A 6,000-nucleotide genomic window follows, 5' to 3' on the forward strand; every position below is an offset into this window, starting at 1 on the left:
AGGAGATAATAATAATAATAAGGAGATAGATGGCCAAAAAAGGCGATTTCGACACCCATCGGATTTCTTCTTCTTTTTCTTCTTTTTCTTCAGCCTTTGTCCCGTTCACAAGCGGGGTCGGCTCGTCGTGATCGGCTTCGCCATTTGGCTCTATCGGATTTAATCAAGAGGTACTCCAGCAGCAGCAAATAGATCCATTCAGGAGAAGCTCATCAATTTCACGATCTCCTCCAATACTAAAGCCGGCAAAAGAGCAAGCTTATGGGAGCTCAGCAATTGAAAAAGGTGAAGGAGCCAGTAAAAGAAATAATATGGCCAAGACTCACCGAGAACAGAGCCCTGACCCAGAAGAACTACCTTTTATGCAGCTTGAAACTAAAATAGTTGAGCTGTCCGAATTCATCAAGGACAAGCACAACGTGCACCAAGCCATCAGCGTGCTTTACAATAGGTTCCAGGAGGAAGTAAAAAAGTCTAAGGAAAAGCCGAACATCACAGCCCCAACAGTGTCACAGGCAACGCAAGTGACACCAAAGCACAAGGTCATCGATCTTCGATCAAGTAAGAGAGTGCGAGACAAAAAGGGGGAACTTTGGGGAATCAACAAGCACCAAAAAGGAAACAAGGAGTCTTGACCAGTCCAACAAACAAAGTTCAGAAGGGCCCTGGGTGCTCAAATTAGGAATGTTGGCTAGCGAAGTGAAACCGAAGGAAAAAAAGAGCGGTGGTTGGACTGAGGTCGTGAACAAAAAAAGAAGCAAGTAACCAAAGGTGCGAATTCGCCCGGAAGCAATTGTAATCTCCAGCAGAGGACATCTAACGTATGCGGAGATACTAAGGAAGGTGAAATCTGACCACGACCTAAAAGACCTAGGCAAAAATGTCAGCAAAATCCGGAGGACCCAGAGAGGAATCTCATGTTTGAGCTGAAAAAATCTAGCTTGGGGAAAACTGACGGCTTTTGTAATTAAGTTAAAAACTCACTTGGGGAGAATGTAGCGGTTCGTTCCCAAAAACGTGAGATCGATATACAATGCAAGGATCTCGATGAAGTAACATCCAGAGAAGAGATCTGCATGCCTTGAAGCAACAATTCAAGTTGGAGGAATTCAGCGAAGGATCTATTGTGAGCCTAAGAAAAGCTTATGGTGGTACCGAAACGGCCACAATGCGACTGCCAGTGGAGTCAGCGCAGAAGTTGTTGGCCGTGGGGAAGGTTCGGATTCGATGGGTTGTTTGCCGACTAAAGGGGCAGATCTCTTTAAAGAGGTTCCTCAAATGCCTAATGTCTGGACACTGCGCGAAGGCATGCACTAGCGGCATCGATCGACAGACAGCCAGTAAACCGATTTTAATAAGATTTTGTTTTACCCAAAATATTAAAAAGTGGTCCCTTAGATAGCAATTTATCATTGGAATGGTAACCTTCATTTATAGTGTGGACATTAACAATGGGCGAGCTAAAGTTACCTTTGTAAACAGCAATTACTATCAAACTGTATGTTCTCACTATCAACAATGCAACCGGGAAACACGCATTCAATTCACACAACAGTACATATATATTCAGTATAATTTGAAAGTAAAGTTTCGTAGGAAGTGGAGCATCTATTCAAAACTGTTTTTCAAAAAGCTTAAAATAGCATTAAGTCAGCAATATCCTGTTTTTTTATCTTCTAAGTTTTTACTTTTATTTCATGCACATCTAAATATGCTAACGAAAGTCAATCCTCTACTCTTTGTTTCCCATTGTATGTAAGCGCATTCAACGCCAGTATGTAGAAATTGAACATAAATTTGAATGGGAAATCAAATCATTCAAGATTTACATTATCTGTTGTTTATCTTAATTAGAATTTCTAGCAAACTGTTTTTTTTTTTCTCCTTTTTTGCTCCAGATAACTGAACCAAAAAGTTATTGAACTTATGCTTACTTTTCTAATTTTTAGAGCCTTCCTCAATTATTTAGCACAATCATGAATATTGCACCCTTGAGAATTTATATTTCAATAAGTGAAATTGCAAGTGTGAATAAACTTTGAATGTTTCAGTTTGAGAATAAATTTTCCAGCAACTGTAAAGGTCATCAATTTGAAAATACACTTTCACTGTTTACCAACCAAATGACCAAACCAGAATTTATCTTGATATGTATCTGAAATATCGCGGAAGCTAAATTTTCAGATTGCCTTGTAGAACAGCCTTGAAATCATATTTCTATCAAGAAATGGAAATATCTCCAGGGGTTCTATTCACACTTTACTGAGGACTGGATTTTCTTTGGAGTACCTCTCAACCAAGTGTTCCTCGTAAAGTCCACTTTGAATACTATACTTCATATATTACATGCATGCTATATATTTACATACACACGATATCTGAATGGAAACTTATTCATGAGCTCGCAGGTATCTTTGAATTTGACCGTATCGTGAACAAAATACAGATACTATCGAGTGGGCGGGCGGGTAGACAAAAGGGTACTCAAGTGGCCCGGCGACACGTTCTTGTTAATTTTAACTACACAATGACACCATCAACAGTAACAATGCAAACAAAAACACTGAAGTATTTTCACTGGGACCACAACAAGCGAGCGATGCCTTTCATTCTTGGGGAAAGGTCAAAACGGCGATCATGTTAAATAAATATTATAACCACTGACAAATTAATTAACTATTTGTGGCGTGTGTTATTGCGTTCTGTACTAATTTTCTCATCGATCCACTCACTCCACTGTAGGTAGTTGAGGAACGGCACTATGGGACACTAAATTTGTTAAAGTTGTTGGATAATGTTTCAATCGTTACCCGGACCTCTGGTGACAAACAAACCGGCCAAGAGTCGAAAGACTAATAAATTCAAGTTTGTGGAACTGCTAGCCGCTAACTAACAAGCATCCAAAGGCTTTGCCAAAGACTTGGATAACTATTTTGCCAATGAGACACGGCACAACCAGCTAGCCGCTAACCAAGAAGACTGGAATGACTAACGACCATCAACATTCAATACTATCAGAGAAATATGAAGAGTAGTGTACTGTTAACCCTCCTATGTACTCTGACGCGTTTCATAATAATATTTACATGCAATGGCACATGTAATGCATGCTTATGGCAACATTCTTGATAGCAGGAGATACGGAAGCGCCACTTCGACTGTGAGGGGTTTTATAGAAAAGATAGCGTTGGGCGATTTTCGCTGATCACTACTCCAGATTACGTCAGTCCGGAACTACCCTTGGGCTACACCATTATCACCCAAAAATGTTGATGACTGATCGCTTCCACTTCTAAGAAGTTTTCAGATACTTACTTCAATGACATAGAATTACATCCGCAACATTCAGATAAGACTAAGGAAACTTTTAAAATGTAGCATTTTATCAAATGGAGATTTTCTGCTGAATAGCATTTAAAGACGGAGCAATTTTCCCAATTTAATCATAATTCTTTATTCAGAATTTGGTTGATAATAGCAACTTACCATTAACTAAAGAAACGATGAATATGCATATTGCTTACATCACCATACTTGCAACCAAAAATGCAATTGCAATTGCCTACAATATCCTTTAACATTCCATTTGCATGCTTAATCTTAACAATGGGTCCATCCGAAGTCCGAAGTCAGTCCCACCCACAACACCTAAACCACAAAGCAATAGTAACACAGCCACTTTACTTACTTTCTATTTACTTATAAGCTTTCCTTACTTTCCAAGAAGGATGTGTCCACCTCCTTTCAATTTACTCAAGGCGAGCTTCTAGATCTCAACAGCCCCAGCTGTTTAAAACACCACCGAAACCCTAGATTTTAAAAATTTATACAAGTCGGGAAACCGGAACCTTGGCGCTTCAGGTATGAAAGGTTTCATACAATGATTTCATTTATACATAGCTCCTAGCGTAATACGCTAAACGTACTCATTATTAAATTCGATGTGGTACTGACATTTTATCTCTTAGGGAGTACCAACTTGACGCAACCTACTGTAACTTTGTTGTAAACAGTAGGATTTCTATTTTCCAGTAAGCTGCCGGCGCTGGTGCCCTAATAGCTCCATGCCGAAATCATCTTATCCTCCTCCCCCTCCTCCCCGTCCACCTACGATTCTGTGGCCATACGAGTCATTCCCCAAACGTATGCCCATTTATCATATCGTGTGTATATTTTCACTGCCTCAGCCGGCCTTCTCTGTACGAGGATTTCTTCGACAGATTATCAGAGGTCCTAATCGTTTTGTTTCCCTCACTTCCTTTCATCCTCTGTGGCGACTTTAATCTTCTCATGCTCTCCCGACCTTCCCTCCCTCCCTAGTAATTCCACCTACGCTTCCCTTCCTCTATCCACTTTCATATCCACCTGTGCCGCCCTACAGTTTAACCTTTCTAGGAACCACTTAGCTCGCATTCTTGATCTTATCCTCTCTATCCTTCCTGTGCGTTGCCTCTCCCAATTCTTCATGGCCCGTCTTACGTTGCTCCTGACGCCCATCATTCTGCTCTCGAGTTCGATGCTCAGATATCCCGATTTCACTCTGCTGCCGCTTGCAAGTCTATCAAGTTCAACCTCTATGTTCCTCGGTCAAATCCTTAATACGTAAGTCCAGAAACGAATATTTGACCAGTGTTGAAGACTCGCTAAAGCGAGGAAACCTTTCTGGTCCCACATTCGCAACTCCCGTTGTCCTGCCCAGTTATCCCCTCCGTCCATTAAATTATCTAACTCCCTCCAACTATCTTGTGATTTACTTTGCCGCTACTTTTCCTCAGTATATGTTCCCCCTGGTCAAAGAGTAGTATAGGTACCAGGGCGAAACGTGAATTGGTACCCACGAAGGAGCATGAAACCTGGGAAACGCAACCTGAACCAACACCAACAGCTCTACTACCAAACCCTATCTCCACCTCCACCTGGTGACCGCTGGGACCTCTTTTTTAGCGAAAAGCTGCAGACGGAGAAGGATGAAGGCGAGTCTCCCACGCCTAAAAACGGGACAAATGGTATCAACTGGTCCTCCAGGTTGGGGGTTGGGTAGGGCTGACAACACTACACGGAAAACAACCAACCAACCACAACTCGAGCCTCGGACTGGACGGATTACACAACGGCGAACCCGGCAACGAAAAAGGAATAATGCGCATTTTCTCGTGGAACGTGCGCTCCCTGTACAGAGATGAAGTTGCCAAGCAGCTAGCCGATACCCTGTCCCAATATAGGGATGATGTAACAGCGTTACAGGAGATGCGTTAGACAGGGACCTTTTTTCTCAAGAAGAGTCGCTACACCATATATTATAGTGGTCATCCAGTAACCCATGTGCTCGGAGTAGGTTTCTTAGTCAGCCAAAAAATGAAACCTGCTGTTATCGGCTTTGAAAACATAAGCGAAAGGCTATGCATTCTGCGCTTGCGAGCCAAGTTTAGAAATATAAGCCTCATTAACGTTCACGCCCCTACAGAGGGGACTGCAGAGTCGCAGAAGGATACCTTCTACGAGGCAGTAGAACGAACCCTCGAAGCCTGCCTAAGATATGATATCAAAATCATACTTAGGGATTTTAACAGCCAAGTAGGGAAGGAACCCGTATTCAGGCGATACGTTGGCTCGCATAGCTTACACCAAAATACAAATGATAACGGACTGCGGATTATTCAATTAGCAGTGTCACACGAAGTGGAAATTTTACCAACAAGTCAGCAGGATGAACTCTTATACACCTCGATGCTCATCCTGCCGAGACAAAGATGGAAATCTGATTTCCGACAGAATGAGCCGAATTGGTTAAATATGGAGGCGACCAGTTACACCAAGTGGTTCATCAACTTGTACTCAAGTTATAGGACAGCGAATCAATGCCTGACGATTGGCAACGAGGCATTATCTGTCTCATACATAAAAAGGGAAATATCACACAGTGCAGCAATTATAGAGGTATCACGTTGCTGAGAACCAACTACAAGATATTCTCCGCTATCTTGCTAGGCCGGATAGCCC

The 6,000-nt window shown here is 42.0% G+C and overlaps 1 protein-coding gene across 5 annotated transcripts in view; it reads right to left on the bottom strand.

Annotated features, from left to right (window-relative positions):
* The window catches only part of LOC119651383 (protein yellow), a 38,805-nt gene extending 35,818 nt beyond the window's left edge, over nt 1-2,987 (bottom strand). The window contains exon 1 of one of the 5 annotated variants that reach the window (XM_038054959.1): nt 2,817-2,987. The gene's annotated coding sequence lies outside the window, so the exon portion shown is untranslated. Of the gene's footprint in view, nt 1-2,369; nt 2,625-2,665; nt 2,686-2,732 lie in introns of those variants that run through there. The other 4 variants (XM_038054957.1, XM_038054958.1, XM_038054962.1 and 1 more) reach the window with 4 other exon arrangements.
* Nucleotides 2,988-6,000: the final 3,013 nt, after the last annotated feature.

Source organism: Hermetia illucens, chromosome 3, assembly GCF_905115235.1.
Source record: "Hermetia illucens chromosome 3, iHerIll2.2.curated.20191125, whole genome shotgun sequence".
Lineage (NCBI taxonomy): Eukaryota > Metazoa > Arthropoda > Insecta > Diptera > Stratiomyidae > Hermetia > Hermetia illucens.